This window comes from Myotis lucifugus, unplaced genomic scaffold (genome assembly GCF_000147115.1).
Source record: "Myotis lucifugus unplaced genomic scaffold, Myoluc2.0 scaffold_212, whole genome shotgun sequence".
NCBI classification, from domain to species: domain Eukaryota; kingdom Metazoa; phylum Chordata; class Mammalia; order Chiroptera; family Vespertilionidae; genus Myotis; species Myotis lucifugus.
In genome coordinates this window covers 1,021,826-1,049,633 of record NW_005871260.1, presented here as the reverse complement: position 1 = coordinate 1,049,633, position 27,808 = coordinate 1,021,826, and the positions used below count along the sequence as shown (strand labels likewise).

The 27,808-nt window shown below is 43.2% G+C and overlaps 1 pseudogene; it reads right to left on the bottom strand.

The window, feature by feature from the left end:
* LOC102419629 overlaps nucleotides 1-3,292 on the bottom strand; it is a 31,084-nt pseudogene extending 27,792 nt beyond the window's left edge.
* Nucleotides 3,293-27,808: the final 24,516 nt, after the last annotated feature.

Genomic DNA, 27,808 nt, shown 5'->3' with positions numbered 1-27,808 from the left:
CAATGATTCAACCCAGCAGTTAAACCAAGTGAAGTTTAATTCCCCCTTTTCTCTACATCCCTTTTATAAAGATCTATTATTTCTGCAGACTCCGGGTTTTTTTAAGCTTCTTTTCCTTCTGCCTCATGAGTCCTACTTACCCTCTCTTTGAGTTTAGCTTATCAGACTGAGGCTGAGTTTACTAGCATAATAAAGAACTTAATATTTGTTGAAGAATGAAGTCCTCTTATTTTTCAAATCTGTGACTCACTATTCCAAAGTAATAAAAATGTCATGTTTCAAAATGGTAGTAACCATTTTTATTTCCATAGTAACAAGTAATCATATAAAAAGGGAATAAAGGGTGAAAAAAAGTATCCCAAATCCCACTAGAGAAAACTAACCACCATTAACACTTTAATGTATATGATTTTAGTCTTTTTTACTTTCTTTTCACACAAAAAATAATTACAAATTATTTAGTAATCTGATTTTTTTCTGCATGTATTTTAGATATTGTTCCATGGGAGAAAAATAGATCAAAATCACTGTTTTTCAGATGTGCAGTACTGCAGTGTGTAAATGTGCTTTAACTTACATTGATGGACAATTTTGCTAATAGAAATGATGCTGCAATAAACCTTGTACTTGCCTACTTGTCCAATTATTTCCTTGTAATAAATTCCTATGAATATACTTTTCTAGATCAAGTCATCTATTTTTAAGGCCTTTGATACTTACTGTCAAACTAGAGGCCCAGGGCACGAAATTCATGCACAAGGGGAGGGGGACCCCTCATCCCAGCCTGCACCCTCTCTAATCCGGGACCCCTCGGGGGATGTCCGACTGCTTCTCACAATCCAGGACCACTGGCTCCTAACCGCTCACCTGCCTGCCTGCCTGATCACCCATAACCCCTCTGCCTGCCTGATCGCTCCTAACTGCTCCCTTGCTGGCCTGATTGCCCCTAACTGCCTCTGCCTCACCCTGCACCCAGGACCCAGGATTCCCTCCCTCTGGCTGGCCACAGGCACCCAGGACCTGGGCCGGCTTCACCCAGGCCGGCCATAGCCTCAGGGGACTGTGGGCGGGCAGCATTGCCCAGGCTGCAGCCACAGGTGCACAGGACCATGGGGTGGGTAGCTTTGTCTCTCTCAGCCACAGGCACAGGCACAGGCGCTGGTGCTTGGGACCGCAGGGCGGGTGGCTTGTCCCTCTCCTGGGCTGCAGCCTGGCTGGTCCCCATTCCTCTCTCATGAGCTCATTTGTGCCTGACTGGTCCTCATTCCTCTCTCGTGATCTCATTTGTGCCTGACTGGTCCTCATTCCTCTCTCGTGATCTCATTTGTGCCTGGCTGGTCCCCATTCCTCTCTCCCCAGTGTTGAGTGTCTGAGCCATTATGGGATGATGGCATGAGGGCGTGACAACCATTTACATATTAACACTTTATTATATAGGACTGCCCCTCAATCCAGAAAGCTTGTGCTCATTGACAACCTCACAATCTGACAACTTCTAAGAGTGCATTTTTCCCTCAAACTCTCACAAATACTAAGCATAAGCCTTTTTAATATTTTGTCCACTTGAAAGAGGAAAATTGATACCTCCATATTGTTTTCTCTTTCTTTGACTAATAACAAGCTTGAATACTCTTTCAAGCTAATAAATGTACTTTTTTTATTTTTGAATTGTCTGTTCTCTCTTGTGCCCATTTTTCTATTGGGGTATTTATATTTTCCTTCCTGATCTGTAGAAACTCATTACATGAAAAGATAACATTTTTTAGACTACATTTCAGAGAACTCTATTGCTTTTTGTGCTGAGGGGAAGAAAAAGACTTTCATGGTCAGATCATTTCCTAAACTTAATTGACCATCAAAACTTTTTTGTTTTTCCAGAATACCCATTAGTGTTCAGGACACTGGTGTTCTCAGCAATAACATTTGAGAAGTTGTTCTGTAAAGGCTATTAATGTTTTATCTGTTACTTATGTGACGTGATTTTTTCCCAGTATCATTTGTCTTTTACATGATTTTTAATATAGTTGTTAATTCATGTATTTAAATATCTCAGTATTTTTCTTTGCAGTTTAATAATTTAGAATTATGGACTCTGAAATTATACTTGTTTGGTTTGAATCTTGGCACCACCACTTGTTGGGAAAATTACTTAACTTCTTTGTGCCTCAATTTTATCATCTGGAAAATGGAAAAATTTAATATTAAAACCTGTATGTTGATGTGAGTATTAAATAACTTAATATAGGTAAAGTACTAATATTGTGTTTACACAAGTGTCCAATGATGATGACGGTAGGTTACTTCCTGGATGATGTAGAAAGTCTCCATATATATGCTGTAAAAAAAAAAATCACTCATATTTTCTTCTAGTATTTTTATGGTAATTAATTTTGGTTTTGGCTATAGAGTTAAAGTCTACTTTTGTCCTCAGTGGTTAGCTAGATTTTTCCAACACCATTTATCTATGAACACTTCCTGCTTCATGTACTATTACTTTCCTTTTCTGGATTTTTCTCTTTTGCTTAGTATAGTCTGATATCAAGACCCCTTCTTCCCTAATCCCTTTCAGAAAAGTTACAGATATGTTTGCCTGAATCAACAGCACATATTGGATCCCCTCTTAGAGTTGCCCCAAGAGACACTTGGTCTGGGTTAGGGACCTTGAAGGTAGGGCTTGGTTTTCTATGATGCAGATGGGAAATACAGATCTCACAACTTTTGATTTTGTTTGATTTTGGGTGTTACGGTGTCTGTTGGTAATCACATGCCGCCCATGCCCTGTGGGGTTTATCACCTGGGGATTCTCTCAGGAATATTTGAACCCTAGCATTATTCACTGTATCATAGAAAAATTAATATCCTCAAACTCCATCCAGGCCCTCTACTTTCTGTAGTATCACCAAAATGACCTCTAAATAACTAGACAAGAAAGACATGAGGGAGAAGGACACTAACCTGATCCATCCAAGGGTCAGGGAGGAGATCCAAGTGGTCACAGATGAAAGGAGGATGTGATACCGAGAGGGTTCAGAGAGGCGGGATCATAGCAGCTTTGAGGACATTTCTCTCAGAGCTGAGGAAAAGTCAGGGTACTCAGAGTTGCATATAAGCCCAACACAACCTGCTCCTTCTTTGCACGCCATTATATCTTGTTCTCCCTGTTCCCAACAGCTTCTTTGCTGCTCCTCAAATGTGCTCCCACCTCAGGGAATTTGCACATACTGATCTCCCAGGAATGTTCATCCCCCAGCACCCACATTGCTTGTTCTCGAGTCACTGTTGGTAAGGCCATCCCCGAACATTCTATTTAAATCTGTGCCAGCACTCCTTACACTTTCTTGCTTTGTTGTTCTCCATAACACTAACCACTGTCTGACAAGCTATTTTACTTACTTTTTCTTTATTGTTTGTCTCCCCACCCTAGAATATGAACTGCCTGAGGATCTATATTCTGTCTCTTCTCTAATATGTTCTCAACATCTGGAACAGTGCCCAGCATAGATAGGTCTCCACAACTGCTTGTCGGTGAACAAACAAATGAGCGTACCTGTAGACAATGTCACTTGCATGATCCTTTGGGATGTGACTAGGCCTGTTAATGATAACGTTCCCTTAGCATGTAGCTGCCTGAAAGATTTTGGATTTTCAAGCTAGGCTCTGTAAACAAGTTGTTTCTAAAGTGGGGTGAAAGGCTGCATCTTTTTAAAGTGAAAGCAAGCATATGTCTATAGTGACTTCTTTCATTAGATGCCCCAACTTCATACCTGAGGCTGCCACAGAATGAAATGTCATTTAAAACCACAGTAATATACCAGGATGGCTAAAATTAATGTACAGAAAACACCGAGTATGATGAGGTTGGGGAGGCAGGAACATAGAGCAAATGCATCCCTATGACCCAGCATGTCCACACCTACATAGATCCAACAGAAATGCCTACATATGACCACTCAGAAGACAGGTAACACAGCACTTATAGCACTACTATTTGTAATGGCCAAAATCTGGAGCTCCCCCAAAAAATGGTAAAATGGATTTTTGAAAATATGGAATGTTCACATAGTAAAAAACTACACAGTATATGAAATGCATAATCTACAACCCCACGTGATATAGATGAATTGCATTAATATAATGTTGAGCAAAAAGTCAGACATAAAAGAGTTATAGTGTATGCTTCCCTTTATATCTATATATATAAAAGCCTAAGCGACCGTTACAACCGAATGACCAGAACAACCAGTCAACCAGTCACTATGATGCGCACTGACCACCAGGGGGCAGATGCTCAACACAGGAGCTGCCCCCTCATGGTCAGTGCACTCCCATAGCCAACCTCCCGCAACTGGCCAACCTCCCGTGGTCCCTCCCCCCTGCCAGCCAGCCCCCCCATAGGCCTCGACCACCAGCCAGGCCAAGGGACCCCACCCATGCACGAATTCATGCACCGGGCTACTAGTAAGATTATAAACAGGTAAAACTAATCCATGCTGCTGGAAGTCTAGAGTGACCAGAAAGAAACATGAATAGTGCTTCTGAGAATATTATACTTTTTGATTTGGGTGCTGGTAACACAGGAATATTGAGATTTTGGAAATTCCTATGTCAACGTTTCTGTATGTAAAATTTTTGAAAATGAGATTCATGCATTAGACCCACCAATTGGAGATGCAGGTCACTCATTTGCTAGAGCTACTTGTTACTGCCAGCCGAAGCTATTCCAGGAAGCTCCAGAACTGGTGGAGGGAAGAAGAGGCTGGGGGAGAGTCAGAAGGATACCCCTTTGATCATCACTAGAACACACCTCTGAGATGGTGCAAGAATAAAAAATGGAAGGGGCCAGATGTGCAGGGGAGAGGCTGGTAGAAAGCCTTGGGCACCTGGTGTCTGAAGTCAATTTTGACCTGAAGGCAAACACTGTCTCCTGACAGGAGGGCATAGTGAAGACTCTCCAGCCAGCCTTCAAGAGTTCCAGCAGCCACAGGACTGTGCAATCAAATTTCTACCCAGCTCTAACCGGTTTGGCTCAGTGGATAGAGTGTTGGCCTGCGGACTGAGGGGTCCCAGGTTCGATTCCGGTCAAGGGCATGTACCTTGGTTGCAGGCACATCCCCAGTCGGGGGTGTGCAGGAGGCAGCTGATCGATGTTTCTCTCTCATCGATGTTTCTAACTCTCTACCCTCTCCCTTCCTCTCTGTTAAAAATAAAAATATATTTTAAAAAAAAAATTCTACCCAGATATGGGCTCACCAATGCCAAGTAAGATGTGTCAAGGCAGTAGTAGGTGGTGACATTGGTTGATTCTATTTGCAGGACTGATGTTCTGTCTTGCAGCTTCACCCGCAGGATGCGGAATCTCTTGAAGGAGGCAGAGTCATAGGATCCCAGAGTTTATAGGATACAGCATCCTTTATGCCAGAGAGCTTGGGGCTTTCCAAGATGGAGCCAACTGTGGTTCTCAGCTCTGTGGCTTAGTAAATGTAACTGCTCCAACAGGAAGGAACCAAAGGGAAGCTCAGAATAGGTGGTGGTCAAGGAAAGAAACCCAGGACCTCCTGCTGGAATGGACCCAGGTTTTCTTTATGTGGATTTGAATTGGGCATCAAGACTGGCACAAATTAGAACTACTTAATGGTGTGGTATTAAAATGGTTACTGGAATGTTCTCCTCAATGACACTTACCCCCAAGAGTACTCTAGTATGATCTGAGAGCCTTGAAGAGCTTTGGGTGGAATATATCAATGTCAAAGAGCTTTACACCTTCTGGGAATCTGTAACTAGGGGCAGACCTCTGGTGGAGTGTTCGGTTTACAAGTCTCACTCTAACAGTTTTGGTGATGCTTAAAATAATAAATTTTGAAAATGGATTTAGTTATCTAAACAAAAATCTTAAAACTTATGTTACCATCCATACCCATGAGCACTAACTATCTCTGGAACTCTTCTTGCTTTCTACTAGAAGTCAATGAGAGGCCTCCATTGTTCTTCAGGTAGATACTATAACAGTTAATTCCCTGAAATCTAGTTTCCCAGTTCCCACCCCCCAAACCAGCCCAGTACTTATCTTCCATTTCCCTCTAATTTCACTGATCAGTGAGTTTCTTGCCAAACATGTTTTAAGACCTCCTAACAACCAACCCATTTATCTTCCTTAAAACCCATTGTCCCATCATGATTCTTCATTTCTCATATCCTCCTTTTGATTCTAAGGCTAATAATACTAATCACAGTGCACATAACCCATGCTTCCTAAAGCTTCTCCAACCTGGGGTTTCAAAGGATCATACCAAACTCTTAATTACTCCTCTTTGCTTTTTCTCCCTTCCATGTCCCTGTCCCTGAGAGATCCTGGAAAAGAACAACTTGAAATCAAGGAGCCACTCCCAAGCTGGCATGAGGCTCTCCAAATCTACTAGATCAGTAATTTTCAACCTTTTCATCTCATGGCACACATAAACTGACTACTGAAATTCTGCAGCACACCAAAATATATATATTTTTTGCCAATCTGACCCAAAGAAAAGTATAATTTTGCTTTATTCACACCAGACAGCTATAGTTGTGTTGGCTATTGTGAATTTTTATTTGACAATCTAAGGGAAAAGAGGTCAGCGCCCCTGACTAAATAGTCAGGTATTGCCTGTTTTAAAAATTCTTGCAGCACACCAGTTTAAAAAATCGCTCAATTAGTCACAATCCTGGCTTTTAAAAGAATCACCTAGAACTTTAAAGAAATACTGATGCCTGGGTTCTATCCCACACCAATTAAACCAAACTCCTGGGGTGAAGCTATATTTCAAAGTTCTGCAGATAATTCTACAGGCACCCATAGTTGCAAAGAACCCTGGTGAGCCATGCATGGTAAGCCATGAGCCTTTGCTGAGCATCTGTCTGCAGATAGGTGTCAAGCCACAAAGTCAAGCCGCTGAGGAGCAGCACAAGGACTTTCCAACCAAGTCGTTCAAATTCTCCCACTAGCTGCTGCTTGCCTCCTTTGACTCCCCCAACTCTTTAAGGCAGGGCTCCTGGGACTAAAGCAATTTGTGAGAACACAGGAGCGCTCTTCACTTCTTTCATGAACTCCTCTGCAAATTTCTTAGGCATTAGCACTGCAATCATTATTATTCATTCAGAAAGTGTAAATCACCTCGTTGCTTTGAGTTAATCATTTCCCATTTTCCCAAGGTGATTCAGAAATTCAGAGCTCACTGACAATGAGTAGGCAGGTGTGTGGGCCTGTGGACACACCTTGCTGTTCCATTAATGGCAGAACACACCTTGGGAAGCAACTGACAATAGCAACACCACCGATAAAAATCAGCATTTGTCTAATCATGAAAAAATAAAGAGGCCTGTTTCTGAAAACACATTTTGATTTTTCTAGATTTCAAGCAGTGTTAAAATGCACTATCAGTGCTAACCTTGTTTGCATCAATCTTCTTTTGAGAAATTGCACATTTGTTTTCAAAGCATTGGGTTAGATCATTTAGCTGCCACATGGAAACTGTATCAACAGTCATACTCAGGACATAAAATGCACCTGCACATTAAGCCCATGCAGCTTTTTTACATAATTATTACAATATTATTGGCTATATTCCCTATGCTGTACTTTACATCCCCATGACTATTTTGTAATTACCAATTTGTACTTCTTAATTCCCCAACCCCCACCCCGCTGGCAACCATCAGTCCATTCCCTGCAGTTACGAGTCTGTTTCTGTATGTTTATTTGCTTATTTTGTTCTTCAGATTCCACATATAAGTGAAATCATATGATATTTGTCTTTCTCTGTCTGACTTACTTTACTTAGCATAACACCATCTAGGTCCATCCATGCTGTTGCAATGGTAAGATTCAGCCCATGATTTTCATGTCTGCTAACCCATTGATACACACACAAGGAGTGAGCAAAAAAGTAAAATAGAGAGCCAATGAGCCAACAAATATTCATTTTCTAAGAATCCTCACCTTCTGTGGTTATTAATTGCTACCCTCCCAGCCGTCTCAGCTGAGGTTAATTCATTCATTCACTCATTCATTCACTCATTCATAAATATTTCCTTGGATGTCTACTGTATGCCAGGTACATGAGTTGGGGCTAGACTAATGAATAAAACATAATCTCAGCCCCCAAATCCATGGTCTATAGCCAATCATAAACAGATGTCTATATGATTTGCAAATCTTTTCCTCTCTTGGCACGCTCTTCTCCCATCTCTTTAGCTAAATTTTACTCATCCATTTTGATCTTTACTAGGATGTTTCTTCATCTAGAAAACCCTCCTTGATACTTCAAGTCAAGGTTAAGTGCCCTTTCTGTGTACTTCCATAGCACCTAATGCTTACTTAGGACTTCGCTCTTTGTATTATAGTTACTTATTTCTATATTTGTATCCCCTCATAGACCATGAGCTGCTTAAGGACAAGAGAGAGGCATGTCACATTCATCTTTGTACCTCCAGAGACTAGCACATAGCAGGAACTCAATCCTATATAATAAAAGGCTAATGTGCAAATCGACCAAACAGCAGAACGACCAGTTTCTATGATGCGCACTGACCCCCAGGGGGCAGACGCTCAATGCAGAAGCTGCCCCTTGGTGGTTAGTGTGCTCCCACAGGGGGAGCGCTGCTCAGCCAGAAGCCGGGCTCACAGCTGGCGAGCACAGCAGCACTGGCGGGAGCCTCTCCCGCTTCCACAGCAGCACTAAGGATGTCTGGCGACATGGGGAGCAGGCCTAAGCCATCAGTCGGACATCCCCTGAGGGCTCCCAGACTGGGAGAACACACAGGCGAGGCTGAGGGACGTCCGCCCTCCCCCCCAAGTGCACGAATTTCATGCACTGGGCCTCTAGTAGGTAATATTGAATGAATAAATAACTGAGTGATAGAGGTATCCATAGAGTATTATGAAAACACTGAGGAAAGACACTTAAAGTGACTTCCTGTAAGAGGTGGCTGTTAAGTGAAGTCATAAGTAAATTCAAGTTATCCAGACTCGGGATGGTTGGAATCTAGAAGCAGGAGGGCAGCATGCTCTATGCTAGAAAACACACGGCATGATGGTATTGATAGAGGCAAATTGTGAGGTAGGGCATGAGGGAGGACAAGCTGGGGCAGCTAGAATAAGGTCATGGGGGATGGTGGTTGTGGCCAAACCAGACTTAAGCCCCCTTTCCCCTTGGTTCCCATCTAAATTTGGGGAGTCCTGGGAGCTAAACTCCAGGAGCTACACATTTGTTCCCAGCATGTGTGATGGTCCCTAAAACACAAACCACACTGAAAACCCTTCTCTGTTATAAGCACCATTTCCTACCCTGCCCTGTGAGATTCAGTGCAGGGAGGAAAGGGGGAGCTCTGGAGGGACGCTGTCAGGCCTCCTGCTTAATAGTTGTGGAAGGGTTCTGGCCCTTACTACAAATTAGGGGTAAAACACCTTGTTAAGTGTGATGGGCCCATCTTCCCTCTGCCCAGCCTCTCCCTAAACCCCAACTCTTCCTGTTCAACCTGGGCAGGACTGAGAAGAGGACGTTGTCTAATTTCTTCTTACTCCATTGTGTTTTTTAATAGTAATTTCAGTGACTGGATCATTTGAATTCAGTGAGACCAATATCCCATTTAAGGTCATCCCAGGCCTTCAGAAAAACCCACTTCTGTTTTAAGATTGGCTGATAGGATTCAGTCATTAATTAATTAATTCAACAAACATTTAAGGAGCAATTCCTCTGTGTCAGGCACTATGCTGGAGTCTGGAGATTCAAAGATGAGTGAGACATTGTCCCTGCCCTTCAGCTGCTCACAGTCTAGTGGAAGAAGCTCTGGGACATGGAAATTGCTTCTGTGGGGACAGTGCTGAGGCTACTGTTGACCTGCCTAAGCCATTGCTTCTCAAAATGTGGTTACCTGTGCACTGCTTAGAAATGCGCAATCCTGGGCCCTCTTCCAGATCCACTCAGGAGGTGGAGCCCAGCAGTCTGGGTTTTACCAGGCCCTGTGAGAGATACGGACGTTCATTTTCATTAGGGAATCTCTAGTCTAAGCTATGCACTGAGATCCCCCAGGCCTGCAAGGAGGACCCGTTAGTAATTCCCAGCCTTCCTCTCCACAATGCCCCTTCTCTTCTTAGGGAATTACTAAGAATGATAGGAAATGCCCATCTGGAGCCACGCTGTCCAAAATGAAGTAAAATACTATTTTATCACACAATGGTAATGCCAGACACTTTCTGGAGTCAGAGATGGGTGGCTTCATGAAGGTCAGTGTGGTATGGACTAGGCTGATCAGAACCATCTCAGTGTCAGCATATAAGGAATCAGAGTGAGTCACGTCACCCTGGCCTTGTCTCCCTTCTGCTCCCTGCCACTTGGGGCACGGGGGAGGGGGAGAGGACATGGTTGGGGGGAAAAGAATCCTATCAGCTGGACTGTTCAAAAAAAAGAAGCAGGAGCTGCAGTTATTTCAGTGCGTGGGAATGGAAACTGGATAAACTGAAACAATAAACAACATGAATGGTTAAAAAAATAAAGGCCAGCAGAGGAGAGATCAGAATCTGAGCATATGAGTTGCAAGCCTGAGGTTGTTCTAAACAAATTCAAGCAGATCGCTTGCTTTCTGGAGTTCTAGTAAAATGGGTCTTGCTACCAGCAGACGGTTCAGAGCTCCTGGCCGCAGTTTTTTGGCTTATCGCCACGTGTCATTAGTGACCTATTTTCACTGTGGTGAGATCAACCATGTCTGCAGGCCCCTGAATCAGCAGTTCCTCCTCACTCGCTAGCTCTGGGCTGGCAAAGCTGACACCAGTGTCACAGAAGGTGCCACCCTGCACTCTCCCCGGAGGTGGGGAGAACACCAACCATTTTGTTGTAAAGATGTCGGCTCTGGCCTGGGGCTGTCCTGAGAGCCCAGCTGTCCTGTCTCCTCCAAATAAGCTGCTGAACTTGGTATTATCTTGGCCTAATAATTAATCAGAACTAAAAATAGCCCCAAACTACCTGGGCTTTGCTTAAATCCTACCCAGGTGGGAAAGGCAGTTTAAAAAAATCTAATTGCAAAACCATATTTTGTAAGGTTTTATACCAAAATATGAAAATACCATAATTACCCAACATACCAGTTTGGAGACAATTCACAATCAATCTGGCTCTCTAAAAAAATAATAATAATAATGCAACCTTTTGAACTGCACATTGATTTGAGTTTATAAATTCTTGATGCATTTTAAAAACGTCCAGGAATTGTACTCGGAATTGTCTTCTAAGAATACCCACAAACACAAATTCACCAGGGGAAGTAATTAGCCATTGGTTTAAAGATCTACAAAAGCCGGTTGCCAGGCAGATTAGACAATAAGCAGAGCTCCACAAGAGGGCGCCCGCCCCACTATTCCTGTTTCCCAGACAGTTGGCTGCCCTTTGCTTTGCCCTCTACAGTGTCGGAAAAATGCTGCTTCTTTGATAGTTTTCTGGTTGAGGTCATCAAGCAAATGTTCTCTCCAACATCAGAGAAGCAACTTCAAATGAAGGAAAACTGGGCAAAACATTAAAAACAATAGGGAAATAAATACATCTAGATTAACTTCACTCCAGAGTGATCTATCTTTGTGTGTTCATTTTCTTAATACTTTAATAATAAGAATACAGTAAGATGAAACGAGCACAATAAGATGAAATGAGCACAAGAAGATGAAATGAGCCCTGGCCAGTGTGGCTCAGTTGCCTCCCACACCAAAAGGTGGCAGGTTTGATTCCCAGTCAGGGCACATACCCGGGATGCCGGTTCCATCCCCGTTCTGGACATGTGCGAGAGATAATCAATGTCTCTCCCCCACACCCACCCTCCCCCTTCCTCCCTCCTCTCTCTAAAATCAATTTTTTTAAAAGATGAAATGAAAGTACATTTATCACAATGATCTGTGTCTAGCCTAAAGTCAGAAATAGGCCTGCCAGCAACCAAACAATGACAACTGGCATTACCAGGTGTATTTCCGGAGGCCCTTCACCCTCATTCCCATTTCTCTCCTTTCTCTAGACCAGTGGTTCTCAACCTTCTGGCCCTTTAAATACAGTTCCTCATGTTGTGACCCAACCATAAAATTATTTTCATTGCTACTTCATAACTGTAATGTTGCTACTGTTATGAATCGTAATGTAAATATCTGATATGCAGGATGGTCTTAGGCGACCCCTGTGAAAGGATCGTTTGACCACCAAAGGGGTTGCGACCCACAGGTTGAGAACTGCTGCTCTAGACACAACTTCACCGCACACATAAGCAGCCCCACTGGGCTACACCGCAGGCCATTTCTTCATGCTCTGGATCTCATGGCCTTAGTCATACTCCCTCTGTCCCAGTTCAAAACTTATTTATCTTACCTCCTGAAAGACAGTCAGGAAGGACTCACTGGTGAACAAAGGAATAGATTTGCTCTGTCTATGCACAACCAAAGAATTAGAACAAGGGAGTTAGAACTGTGTAAGATGAGTGGCTGGGATTCAATATCATCTCATCTAGAAAAGAAAAAATAAATAAAACAAACCAGTATCAGTTCTACTCCATAGGTTATTCTTGGTCTAAAATAAAATAATGTATGTGAAACCATTTGTGGGTTATAAGGAGCTATATAAACATAGTGAGTACCATCTCTGGAGCTGTTCAAGCATGAATAGACTGACAGGGGTAGTCAAGAGAGGAAGGAAACATTGAATTAGGTTGTATTATTATTAATTTATATTTCAGCAAACAGGGCATCACTGTTTCCTCTCAAAGAGAAATCTATGATTCTATGAACCTGTCTGTTGTTGTAGGTTGCCCAACGTTACGGACTGAATGTTTGTGTCCTCCCAAAATTCATATCAAAACTGCCCATAATGTGATGATATTCAGGGGCCTTTGGGAGGTATTAGGATTAAAGGCGATCATGAATAGGATACGTGCCCTTATAAGAGTCACGAGAGAGGCTACTGCTCTCTGCTCTCTATGATGCAAAGTTCAATGAGAAGTTGACAGTCTGTGACTCAGAAAAGGGTTCTCACCAGACCCAACCATGCTGGCACCGCCATATAAAATTTTTGGCCTCCAGAACTGTGAGAAATAAGTGTCTGTTGTTTATAAGCCACCCAAACTATGCTGTTTGTTATAGCAGCCTGAATGGACTAAGACATCCAAATTGGCCTTGACCCAAAAAAATGTTCCCAAAGATAAACATTTAGAGAGTCTCTGCAAAGACTTTTCTGTGAGAAATGTTTATCATAGACTTATGAAAATTGGAAATTCTAAATATCCCACATTGAGATATATAATTAAATCTCTGTATATAATGAATTACATCCATTAAAATAATATAGAACATGTAATAATATAAGAGTCCATAATGAGGAATTAACAGAGAAAATAATAAATCATCAAGCAACATGTATAGTAGTCAGACATTCAAACCTTAGCACACACGCCCACACTCACCACAATGCATGTACCATGCGTACTGAAGAGTCCAGAGAATGCATATCAACAAGCATGTTTGCAATCTAAGAATGTTGGAATTATGGATTTTTTATTTTTATTTTTGTTAATCCTCATCTGAGGATATTTTTTCTTTTGATTTTTTAAGAGAGGGGGAACTGGTACAAAGTGCACCCTGGGGTGGGACATTGCAAGAAGATTTTTTAGGAGGGATGGAAGGGGAGAGAGAGAGACAGAGAAACATCCATGTGAGAAAGACATATCAATTGGTTGCCTCCCACACACGCCCCGACCAGGGCCAGGGATTGAACCTGCAATCCAGGTATGTGCCCTTGACCAGGAATCAAACCTATGACCCTTAGCAACACCAGCCAGGGCAGAATTATGGATTATTTTAATTTTATGTTTTGGTTTTTATTTATTATCTACTGTCTTATATAAGGAACATGTTATTTGGGAAATATGAAAAAATAACAATTATCTATAAAATAAGGACAATTCTGAGCTCTAGAGAGACAAGTGGGAGAATTTTGAGGCCAGAGATTCTTTGAGGACACTCTCAGCACTGCTATGGAGGAAGAGGCACCTGGGCCAGGCGCTGGGCCCCCTGGGGCCCTTACCTAAGATGACGTAGGCCCTGGTCTGAGATTTTCGTTCAGCCAATTCTATTGCGTTTGCTTATCAGATGAGGCCTGAGTCAAAGAGGGACAGGGAGTTTGCCTCTGAGATCTGTGTGGAAGAAGAAATAACACCAAAACCTGATAAATTTTCAGTCTCAAGCCAATGGTTGACCACTGGGTGACTTAGCAACATAATGATTCTGTGAAAGGAAGAGGATCCCCTAAAATACAACACAGGTGTGACTCTTAGTTCATTGCTTTTGACACAGGCTGGGTAAGAATCACAAAGAATAAGAGAAGAGCTGTGGTGTTTGGCACAGAAACAAACACTGTGCATCTTGAAAAATCTCATCCCCTCCCCAGAACTATCAAAAATATTTTATTAATGCTTTTTTCCTGCTCGGTGTAGTCAGTCAACTTGTAATGAGTGCTGAAGATTACAGCTTACATCATTAAAATCCTAGCAGGTATACCAGGTCGTGGGCTTGGAAGTGCATGCCAATCTCCGCATTTGAGTCGTTGATTTAACATTGTTCTACCCTGTACGGTCTAGTTAGAGCTCAGGTCTAATGGAGCCTGGGAGCCGGTTTTATTCCCGTATATGCTCGTTAGTGCTCGGAGAGAGTTTTCCCCACAGCCACAAAACTCTCCTCCTAAGCCCTTAACCTAGATATGTCACAGGAGCAGGAGGCATCATAACTCCTGGGAAAATGACCCTAAATCCTCATGCCACTGAGACAGTAGCCCTGTGTTCCTATAAACGGGAAACCGCTGGTGGGATGCTATTGGGGTGGGCAGAGGAGGCCTGGAGTGAGGCTTCATTTGGCAAAACGATGCAGAGCAGGGTCATGCCAGATAGGAAAGGTAAGAAGATGATGACTTCTGACTGGCTCTGTGGCTGATAGCAGGCCAGATGGGTACTGACGATTTGTGGCCTGTGGCTCTCCAGACACAGGAAAGGGTAGAAAAGGCCAAGGAAACGCCTAGAAAATGAGACTAGCAGAGGCAGAGAGATTTTTCTACTCCTCTTCAAAGTAGTAGCTTTCCTCCTTTCCTCTATGCTCCCATACCTCCTGGGTTACTTCTATCAAAGTACTTGTCACCCCATATCACTCTTGCCTATTTGTTTACATCATGCTTGACATGGGCCAGAGCCATGCTTAGCTTGTCCATGATGCCGAATCAACTGGTATCCCCCAAGCTTAGCCCACTGCAGGCTTGTAGTAGATGCTTAATAAACATGTCATAAATGTGAGTGAATGCATGACCTAAGATCAGCCCTGAAGAAAAAATGAGCAGCAAAGTGTCATAGGGATGGGCCTGGCACAGAACTTACAGAGGATCAGGGTCAGCCCAGTGGGTGGACTTCAGGGGCAGGTTTTAGACCAGGAGACAGCAAGAACCATGGCGGTACTCGTCCGTGGGCTGAACAAGCCTCTGGAGTTCAGGAGGCCGAGAAATCTCGTGTATTTGCAACACCCACTTTGTTTAATATGACTTGCATATTTTATTCTGTTCCTTACACCTTATAATTTAATTATGTGGGGAAAGTGAGTGCTGTGTATGTCAAATGCTCCCAGGGTAGACGGGCATGTTAATGGGAAAAGGATAGAGAGGGGCCACGTCACTGGGCAATTTCCTTTAGGCATCTGGGGGACCTGGTACAAAGTGCACCCTGAGGTGGTACCTTGCAAGAAGGATTGCTACATAGCTGCAGCCTGCTCCCATGGCACTGATTTGTAGAGAGTTTCCCCCACACCCCTTTGATTAAATCCACCGTTGCAAACCAGGAGGCTGGTCTGTTCACGCAGACGCAGGTGGCCTGCTTAAATGGACATTTCATCAGTCTCATAAATTCCCAGGAGGAGGTCTGTCTGTAGACTAAAGGTCACGATTTCTATTATTAGTAGCAGCCCAGAGGAATGATTGTGTGCGGAGGTTGGCTTCAGTGAGCATTGTAGACACAGATCTCAGCAAAGGTTTCACAGGCTTAGCTAGAAATAGGGGTGAGGAGGAAAGGCAGTGACTTGAAACCAGCTATGCAATCTGTTATCTTTTATTTATTTATTTTTATTTTTTTGCCGGAGAGAACCCTGCAAAAGAGGGGAGCTCAGCAGAGAAGCAGATAGCTCGTGTTCTTAAACCTGTGGGCACCCATCAGTGACAATTTAGAGAGCAGAAAACCTGGCCTGGGAATCTAGACCCCCAGCTGTTCTCCACATCAGCAAAGCACACACTGGCTTCTCAGCGAGTGAGATGAGCGTTTTTCACCCTCACACTGGGTGTTCCCTTAACATAGAACATTCAGTCCCAGATCCACCCCCGGCAGATCCCCGTCCTCTGGTGTCAGTCCGCTCAAATGCGCTTCCTCAGCTGGTCATTCTCTATCCAGTCTCTCTATGTATTCACTATCTGAAGCTGCTTCGTATGCTAGCTGTTTGTTTTATTGACTATGTACTCTCACTCCATGTATAAGCTCCATAAAAGCAGGAAGCCTATCTCTTTTGTTCACTGCTTTATTACAAGCACTTAGAACAGTGTCTGGTACACAGTAAGTCCTCAGTTACTATGTGAGGAATGAACGAATGAGTAGCCTGAATATGAGGTTTAAAATGGCAGTGGGAAAGGTGCTGCCCATTACTAGTGGGGTAGGTCTCTTCCCTGGGAGAAGACATGTGCATTTCCCAAAGATAGGGAAGCAGCGAACAAAGTGGATATTTATGTCGTAGGAAAAGCTTTTTATTCCCATGTTGAAGCACTAACATTTCCTCCCCAATAACGTGCTTCTGCATGTGGGTGGGCACACCAGAAAGCAGCTGTGAAGCTGAAGGTGGGGAGGGGAGGCAGTAAGTACATAACGAATAAGCTAACCAAGTTGTCACTGTGATTTAAAGCAGGGTGTTTACATACAGCTCCCAGAAGGCAGAGGATGGCTTTGTCTTACCATTTGGGAGCAGTGAGAAAATATAATTAACCAAAAATCTCTAGAAACTTGTTCAATTCTTTTGAACAACTGCTGTCCAGGGAAAGTGCTCAGGGAGGGGACACCAGCCAGCTTAGGCAGTTCGTATTTGGTTGTTCCATTTATCCTTGCAGCTCAGAATCCCAAACAAAAATGGAGCTTTCAGCCCTGACCGGTGTGGCTCAGTAGGTTGGGTGTTGTCCTGTGTGTGGAAAGATTGCTGGTTCGATTTCTGGCCGAGACACATGCTAAGGGGCGTGTGGGAAGCAGCCAGTTGATGTTTCACTCTCCCATTAATGTTTCTCTCTCTCTCCCTCTCCCTTTTTCTCTAAAAATCAATAAAAATATTTTTTTAAATGGGCTTCCTCATTGTGACCCCCTCCATCCACAGCGCATGCCCTTCGCACCTGTCCTCCCAGCAGCGGCGGTAGCCTGCCTCTGTCCTGAGACATCCTCGCTCTTGCCTGGCTCTCTCTGCATACCTTTGTGCAGTAGGGTAATTGAGGGTGTCCACCATGGCCTCTGGCCAGTGTGAAACTAATACCTTATTTACATAATGACTTTCATTTAGAGAGGATGCAATGTTTTGATGAGAGGGGTGGGGGAAAGCCATGCTAAGAACGCTAACCCTCCCATACATTTGTTTATATCTTATAAGCTGACAACGTTATTTTACATACATCACTGCACTTCATGTAAAAAAAGAACAGATGTTACTCCATCATCATTTTATAAAGGAAGAATCTAAGGTCAAAAGAGGTGAATGACTTGCACTAGACACAGAGCTGGGAGGACCCCAGTTTCCTTGTCGCCAAATGCAGTGTCAAAAGGCAAATTTCTAGGAGAAGAACCAAGGCTGACACCCTCTTTGGTCACAGCTAACTTATCTCTATGTAAAACTTTATGCAGATAAAAGAACCTATTTCATAATTTTGCTGTGTCTGATCAGATTGGATAGCTAGACAGACTTAGCAGAGTGCCTGACATGTGAAGCAGTTACTGAATGGAAGGAAGGAAGGAAGGAAGGAAGGAAGGAAGGAAGGAAGGAAGGAAGGAAGGAAGGAAGGAAGGAAGGAAGGAAGGAAGGAGAAAAGAAAAGGAGAAAGTTCCGCTTTCGCAGATAAGACTGGCTGCACAGTACACCCTAGTCCTCCTTATGAGAATGGTGTTATAGCCAGACCTGCTACAGTTGATTGTCATGCAGTAAATATGAACACAGAATTTTGAAACTGACAGTGACCTTGGAGATCACAGCTTTGTTTGCTAAGTTAATTGCCCCACTGCAGCCAGTCGTCAGATCTTGATCATCAGCTGATCTGAACTCACATTCCCATGCACAAATATTTGAAGCAAATACTTCCTGGACTAAACATAAAATACACATAAAAGTCGGTTTAAATGAATTATTCTTCTTTTTGAAGCTAAAAAGAGGGGAGCAGTTGAAATGCACTCAATCCTGTATGTCAGTATTTCCTGACATGGGACTACTCGTCTCTTTTTGATCTTCTGAGAAATTCCAAGTTGAAAAGACCATGGGGACATGACAATGTCCCATGGGGTAAAGGCTGTATCTGCCTTTCCCCTGTGGGTGTTACTTCTGAATCTCTCTCTCTCCCTCTTCCTTTTGCTCCCTCTCTCCCTCCTTTTCTCCCTGTAATGACTTATTCAGTAAGATTGTTGCTGAGGAGATAGAAGAATCTGGAAGGTATCCCAACCTGGAATCAAACAAGGAAACTTACTATTTACAGTAATGTTAGGGGTTGGCCATTAGGTGTGTGGAACAGCCTCCTTCCTTTTTTTCTTGCCTTCCATCACTTGTTCATTCCTTCATTGGCTTGTTCTACAAACATTCCTTCATTGTTAGGCATGTAGGTACAAATATGAATAAGAAATTGTCCCTACTGCAAAGAGCTCTAGTCAAGTAAGAAGGAGCAGGCATAGGAGGGAGGGGCAATAATGAGGCTAAAGGGTGACAGAGACCAGACTCAAAGGGTCTCAGGTGCTGCACTAAGAAGCTTGCACTCAATCCTATATCCCAGTATTTCCTGGACCTGGGTATGGAAAAGTGTATGGATCAATATTAAAAGAAAAAGATTACTAAATATTCTTAGTATTGACAAGGTATTTTTAGTACAGCATTATTTACACTAGATCTTAGTCAAAAGACAAGAAGTGATCACATTATTTAAATATATACAAACATAAACCAGGTATAACTTCTCAGTGTTTATAACCCTTATATAGGGTGTCCCAAAATTCACACAAGATTTGCAATTCGATTCAATTGCAAATCTTGCGTGAATTTTGGGACACCCTATTCAATAATAAAATCAAAAAATTCACAAAGTAAAACCCAATACAATGCAAATCAACAAAATTTGTTTAATTCAATGGATGTTGTTTAACTGAAACAAAATGGCTAATGGCATGTGAATATGGCACTCACTAAAATCATGTGCATTATTTTAAATTCAGCATGCTTAGGTGACCATGTGCTAAATAACACCTCAACTCTCCCATCCCTCTTTCTCGTCAAACTAGCATGACTGCCATTGAAAGACACTGTGATGATGTCACATGGCTGGTACTCTCCCTCATCTATGTGTCAAGTTTATCTCTATTCTTGTCTCAATAAAACTAGGGCTACTTGGCTCCAGGTTGCAAATGGTCATTAAATGACCTAAAAGATGTATCTATTTAAATTTTTTAAAATGTCCAACAGATTCCCATCAAACCCAATAGTACATTACTGAAGACCATAGCCTGAAGTTTGAGGAAATGTTACATAAGTGCTTGGGGCCTACCACTGACAGATTTTGAGCAAGGAAGTAACATGATCAGATTTCCATCTTGGAGCAATTACGCCAGGGGCAGCAAGAATGGTACATTAGAGAAGAGAGAAACTAGGAGTGAGAAGGTCCTTGGGAGACAACTATGATAATTTAGATGAATGATGATGAATGAGCTAGGAAAGACAGGAAGGATGAGTGAGGAGGTATAAAAGAAGAGACCAGAAATGTCTGTAAACGGCAGAACCTATAGAACTCAGGGACCTATTAAATGTGACAGGTGAAGGAGAAGGGGCGTTTCTAGATTAGGTGACACTGTTAAGCCTGAGGCGAACAAAGAAAGGTGAGTTTAGTTTCAGACATGGCCGCTTTGGGGAGGCTGTGAATTATTGGGATGAAGACAGTCAAATACAATAGGTTAGAGCATCTAAAGGGGAAAAGCTCCTAGGTGAGGCTGGCATGCTAGGATGGCTACGTGCTCACCAGCTTGCAACCTGTAACTTTTACATCCAAGAAAGTCTCAGTGCCTGCTCTCCCCACTCCCAAATAAAATGTGTTTCCTGCCTCCTAATCGCTACCCAAAGTCCCCCCGAAAAATGATCATAGCTTCAGTAACCGAACTTAATACTCTGCTACTGAAAACACCGGAGACCGCCGCCGCAAACAACCATTTCAAAAATACAACTAAAAGACGGAACGGACATCACCCAGAACCACAGGAAGGCTGGCTGAAGAGAGACTCTACAACTAGAAGGAAAGAGAACAGCAAACCGAGGCTCAGAGGAGGCGCAGTGTGGAAAATACAAAGGTACCAAGGTGCGCGCGAAAGCGGGCTGGTGGCTGAGGGCGCGGTTGTCGTTTTCGGTCGGGAGTGAGTCTCAGACTCTGGGCTCCAGATCCGGGCGAGTCTCTAGGGACCCAGACTCAAACGGGAGAAGCGGGATTATCCAGCATCAGTTGGAACCTGAGGGCAGCTTTCTCTCCGAGGTTTGCAGCGGCTGCCGGGGTTCTGAGAAGCAGAGCCTCTGGGAACGGGACTGAGAGCGGCCATAACTGCTCCCTCCGCCCGCCCTGTTGATCCCGCCCCGCCCAAACCCTGTGCACAGCCATTTGCCAATCGCCTCAGGCAAAGGCTGGATTAGCGCCTCCCCAGAAGACAGACGTTTTCCACACAGCTGATTCCTACAGCCAGTCGGCCTGGTGGTCAAATCCCTCTAGTGTTAACTACAACAATTAAGGCTAGGCTAGAACAAGACTGCGCACAAAGACCACAAGGGGGTGCACCAAGAAAGCATAAAAGATGCGGAGACAAAAAAACATGACAGAAATGGAGGACATGGAGCTAAGAATCGCAATTTTGAGGGCTTGCTATAAACTTGAGCAGAGCCTCACGAAAACTAATGAGACCCTCGATGCTACGATAAAGAAATTAGAAAGTAAGCATACACGGACTGAAATAAAGAATATTATACCCAATAGCAGACCAGAGGAGCACAAGAATCAAACCAAAGATTTGACAAAAAACACCCAACTGGAAAAGCAAAATGAAAAAAGAATCCAAAAGTGTGAAGATAGTGTAAGGAGCCTCTGGGACAGCTTCAAGCGCACTAATATCAGAATAATAGGGGTGCCAGAAGATGAGAGACAGCAAGATATTGAAAACCTATTTGAAGAAATAATGGCAGAAAACTTCCCCCACCTGGTGAAAGAAATGGACTTAACAGGTCCAAGAAGCGCAGAGAACCCCAAACAAAAGGAATCCAAAGAGGACCACACCAAGACACATCATCATTAAAATGCCAAGAGCAAAAGACAAAGAGAGAATCTTAAAAGCAGCAAGAGAAAGAGACTCAATTACCTACAAGGGAATACCCATACGACTGTCAGCTGATTTCTCAACAGAAACTTTGCAGGCCAGAAGGGAATGGCAAGAAATATTCAAAGTACTGAATACCAAGAACCTACAACCAAGATTACTTTATCCAGCAAAGCTATCATTCAGAATTGAAGGTCAGATAAAGAGCTTCACAGATAAGGAAAAGCTAAAGGACTTCATCACCACTAAACCAGTATTATACGAAATGCTGAAAGGTTTCCTTTAAGAAGAGGAAGAAGAAAAAGGTAAAGATACAAATTGTGAACAACAAACATGCATCTATCAACAAGTGAATCTAAGAATCAAGTGAATAAATAATCTGATGTACAGAATGAACTGGTGATTACAATGAATCAGGGACATAGAAGGGGAATGGACTGACTATTCTTGGGGGGGGGGAAGGGGAATGGGAGATGCGGGAAGAGACTGGACAAAAATCGTGCACCTATGGATGAGGACAGTGGGTGGGGAGTGACGGCGGAGGGTGGGGCGGGAACTGGGAGAAGGGGAGTTATGGGGAAAAAAGAGGAACAAATGTAATCAGAACAATAAAGATTTAATTAAAAAAAATACTCTGCTACTATTAATACTCAGATACTATTTAAAGAACAAAATATGAGAAGACTGACATTTACCCTGTGATTGATGGCCTGGACCCTGGGATGCTGTAGTGGACAGAACATGGAACTTGCAATCACTCAGACAATGGCTCCAATCGCTGCTCCATCACTTACTACTTATGAAATCTCGGCAAGACACTAAAATTCTCTCTCTTCCTTTCTGTAAACTGGGGTTTAAAACCTTATATCAAAAGCTAGTTAGGAGTGTTAAATAAAATGTGTTAGACTAACTAGCAAGTGCCTACAGCATCTTGGTCAATGAATCATTCCCACTCTCCTCGTATAATGTCTAAGCACATGGACAAGACCAGACTTCCTGGGCTCAAACCATGCTCTACTACGTTCTGATGGTATGACCTTGGGCACATAACTGATCTCCCTGTGACATAGAGAAATAATGAGACTCTCTAGTGCATAGAGTTATTGTGGTAACTCATGTGTCAAAGAAGGTAAAACTCTTAGTATCATAGATCTTGCACATAGTATGCACATTTAAGTATAAGCTGTTATCATCACCATCATTACTCCTTCCTCTCTTCCAATGACTAAGCTTGAGATTCTTAGTCATAATTTTGATGAAAGAAGAGAAAGAAACAGTGAAGGCACTGTTGGGTGTGAAGCCCCAAGGGAAGAGGAACAAAAGGAAGGTCGACAGCCCCAAAGGCATTCTTTGCTTATTTCTCAATTTGTCCAAGACAAGCCAGGCTCTGCCATGCCCCAGGGAGGGAGATATAGAGTGACTCAAGTCCAAAGCCCTATGATGAAATGGATAGATTGTCATCAAGCAGACAGTCATCCAGATGTAGGTACTATAAGTTCTTATGAGCTGTAACAACAGTCATGGTTTTCGATGAACTTTATTTTTCATTTATCAGTGGTTAAATGCCACAATTATGTTTAGCTCAAACTTGGAAGAGAGGGAATACTAAGCAGCCCAAGTGCCCATTAATAGATGAGTGGATAAAAAGGCTGTGGTACATTTACACAATTGAATACTACTAGGCCATGAAAAGGAAGGAAATTTTACCTTTGCGACAGCACGGATGGACCTGGAGAGTATCATGCTAAGTAAACTAAGCCAGTCAGAGAAAAACAAGTACCATGTGATTTCACTTATATGTGGAACCTAATGATCAAATAAACTAACAAAGTAGAGACAGACTCATGGATATAGAGAACAGACTAACAGATGTCAGAGGGGAGATGGTTGCGGGGCTGGGTGAGGGTGAAGGGAATAAGCAAAGAAAAAAAAAAGACTAAGACTCGGGGACATAGACAACAGTATGATCATTGCCAGAGAGAAGGGGGTGGTAGAATAAGGTAAAGGGAGGATAAATGGTGATGGAAGGAGACTTGACTTGGGGTGGTGAACACACAATACAATATACAGATGATGTATTATAGAATTGTATACTTGAAACCTGTGTAATGTGTTAACCAATGTCACCCCAATAAATTCAATTTAAAAATAATAGTAAAATAAAAGAAACCAAAAAAATATTACTATATAGCAAAAAAAAAACAAAACAAAAAACAACAACACAAACATACACACACAAAGAGCTTCAAACCAACTTGCATTTCTCCAGGGCTAAATCCAGAGAGGTTAGAGCTAGAAGAACGAAGTCAGAAGCATGAACCAATGAGCAAACATGGATTCTTTGGGTATATTCAGCATTATCATGTCGAGTTCCTGACCCTAATCAACGAAGGTCATGGACAAACTAGTCCTTTTAAAAATGTTATGAACGAAACTGCTGTGCATTTTTCTCTCTGAACTCTCTCACTCGGAATACAAATGCAGCCTGGCTCTTCCTAGCTTTTCCTCACAGCAACTTTTGGCCTGAACAACTAGCCCAGTTCTTGGTGATTTGCTGCCTCCATCAGGATCAGGAAAGAATATTTTTTAATACATTTCAATTTGTTTAATCCTGAGAGGTTGCAATGACTTCTGGTCAAAATGGAGCAGAGGAGTCTATTGGAGATGGACACATTATTTACTGGGGTACAAATTTTAATTAAACCTTTCCAAAATAAAAAAAAGAGATCTAGGAGTAACAAAGGAAAAGCTCTATCTTTGGTATGAGGCAGATATTAGATCCGGTTCCAGGTCTTCCACTTGCACTGTGTGATTCGGAGCAAATCGCTAACCCCGAGCTCATTGGCTTCAGCTGTAAAATGATGACAGCACTACCGCATGGGGTAGTTATAAAACCCATCATCATCTGTCCATAACTCTTGCCTTAGTTCCAGCCACTTCCTTTGGCACAGTCCTCTCTAGTCATATCAGGCCACTCAAATCTCCCTTTTGCCTCTGGCTCTTACTCAAGTCAAGATTCATCTGCCTGAAGCAATTCCCTCACCCATCCCCATTCTCCAGGCTGACACTGACTCATCCTAAGGGGCCTCCCTACAGATGCCACTTTCCTCAGGGAGAATTCCCACAGTTAAAGTCTAGGTTGTGGGCCCTCATACAGCCCAGAGCTCCTGTGCAGATCCCATTAATGCTCTCACCACACCACCATGTGGATTTACCAAATCAGCCCTGGCCTGTGGCACGGTATCTCCAGGTCCTAGCAGCCGTGGGCAAACTACGGCCCGCTGGCCAGATCCGGCCCGTTTGAAATGAATAAAACTAAAAAAAAAAAAGACCGTACCCTTTTATGTAATGATGTTTACTTTGAATTTATATTAGTTCACACAAACACTCCATCCATGCTTTTGTTCCGGCCCTCCGGTCCAGGTTAAGAACCCATTGTGGCCCTCGAGTCAAAAAGTTTGCCCACCCCTGGCTAGTGCAAGGTCAGACACATATGAAGCATGGAATACATACAGGGTGGGGCAAAAATAGACTCACAGTTGTTCATTTAGAAAATAGTATAATAATTAATAGAAAATAAAACATGAATAAACTCTGCTTGTGTACTCACAACTGTAAACCCACTTTTGCCCCGCCCTGTATTTGTAACATAAATGAAGACTGGTAAATGTTGAGCTGTTGTTATTTGCCTGCTCCTCGGATGAAAGTTACTGCATGAGAAGTGAGACATACCAGAGCATTCTCCAGGATATTTTCCCAAGTTGCTGTGCCAACACTTGCAGTTGTCCTCATGGCCACACCACCTCCCTTTAGCCGACACCTTTTCCTTGAAGCTGAGGCCACTGGCTTTTCTACTGAGCACCATCTGCCACTCACCTATATCACTCCAGACAGGATCCCAAACAAAGCTTGATGCCCGACCTCCTCCTGCCCTCACTGATCCAGCAGCCCCTCAATCCTGTTCCTGCCAAATCTCATTCAGTGGGTTACTCAAGATTCACTCTGCCTTGCTGTCTTCGAAATCATGTGACCAAGTCATACTGGTCTTTACTGAAGAAAGCTCTAATCCAAGTATCCTTTCCTCTTCCTCCCTTCATACAGGTCAGATTTTCTAAGAACATGGAAGGGGAAATTCATTTCACATCACTTCTCTACTTAGAACTAGCTCCTGAGCATCTTGTTCTCCCTCTCACTCTGCCATGGGCTCCTTCCCCTCACCTTTGGTCACCATCGGGAACTCCCGGACAGTCCCCTTCAATGGGCACTTCACCTGTCCTGTGTGCTCAGACAAGAGGTTGATGGGGAACTGACCACACTTCAATCAAGTGTCCGAACCTTTCATTCCACATTGTGTCACCACAAAGGAGTGGAGTGGGCTTGTCTGAACAACTGGGGTAATTCAAGGAACCTACAACACACTTTCCCCTTACAAAACTTAAATCTGGACACTGCTTATGATCCGTCCCATGGCCTAAGGAAGAAATATCAAAAAGGTAGATTTTTCTCATGGAGTTCCCATCATGGGCACAAGACTATTCCCAAAGAGGCTCTCTCTTCTCCAAATTCCTTCTTATTCCCATTCAGTAGAGTCGTGACATCAAACTTTGAAAACCAAACTCACTACCCAAAAGACATGGTCTTAACCTGGAGCCAACACCTTCCCAGTATAAATTTCCCTAAGTCTGGGCAATTCAACCTAAGGAAAGTCAGAAGAGCTTTATGAGGAAGTCACCAACGGGAGACACCCTGAGTCCTCGGGGAAGCCAGGTCCTGGAGTAGAAAAGTGGTGTGGTGACAAACAGGAACTCTGAAGCCAGGGTTTAAACATGGCTCTGATTTTCCCAGCTGTGTGACCTTGGATGTGTTCTGTGGAGAGCAGCTACAGTGTTTGGACAGGTTCAAGCCTCGGACTGAGAGGGCACAGTCCTCCCATTGCCACGTGCAAGTCCCAGCTTCGAGGGCAGAGCCTTCCCAGCACAATTATAGCCAAGAGCTATAGTTGTAAACTTGAACCTATGGTCCAAACACGTGGCCTCACGTGTCTGAGTGATGTGGGCTTGATAGAATTCAGGTGCATGTAGTTGAGTAGGATCGAAACCCACGAGAATGTTGTAAACATCTTGACCACACCCTTACTTTGCCTCGTGGACTCTGGCATAAAATAAAGACACAGCTTGTAGTCTGTGGCGCTGTCTCTCCATCCGGAAGCAGCGTCCCACCCAGACCCAGCTTTTATTCTCTTGTCTTTTCTCCATCCTTCACCACCCCCTCTCAGGGTCACTGAATGTGGCTGAGCTGGCATGGCACATAAGGCGCCCTGGGGCTGAGTATGCCTTGGCCGTGCCAGCTCACCACAGTGTTCCTTAACCTCTCTGAACTTCAGCCCCCTTATCTGTAATATGGTGATAATAACAGTGAGGTTTACAAATAGCAAAATTGTAAGAGTTAAAACATATATAACAGAGCATAGCAAAAAAGTGCAAAATAAATTTTAGCTACAGCTATATATTGTGTCCCACCAATATAGACCTATTACTTTTTATGTTTATCTAGCAAGTAATTGTTGAAGCAGACATACAGACATTCTGAGAAACAAATACAAATTCTCAGAGATAGTACAATCTGGAAATATTTTTCTGAATGACTCATGAGGGAGCCTCAAAGTAAAACCAGCACAGAAAGGTCACTCCTCATGAACTTTGAATTTACAGATTGCCATTGGGTGCAAATGGAACGTTTCCTGTTGTCTGCAATAAAAACAATAAATGGCAAGCACCTCCCTCCCCAATCCTACAGGGACCTGCTCAACACTCACTAAAAGGTGGCCAAACTGACCTTTCGCCTCCAGGCTATGTAAAAGGAGATTGTTTCATGCTGCTAGAAGTCTATAGAGACTAGGAAGGAGCATGAGGGGTGCTTTGGGGGTTCTGATAATATTCTTCTTCTTCATCTGGGTTCTTGAGGCTTGAAATTACCAAAGGGAGCTGTTGAAGGGAATTCCTAAGAATCGAGATCACTTGGCTATTCTCCTGTTGCCACAGGAGAACCTGACATGTGTCCTTGAAGGCTTGAGGACTTCGTTCAACAGAGACCACAGTGTGCCTCAGGCACAGACCATTGGTGAAGGCAGAAGCCGGCCTGAAGCTGCCCGAGAAGGCAG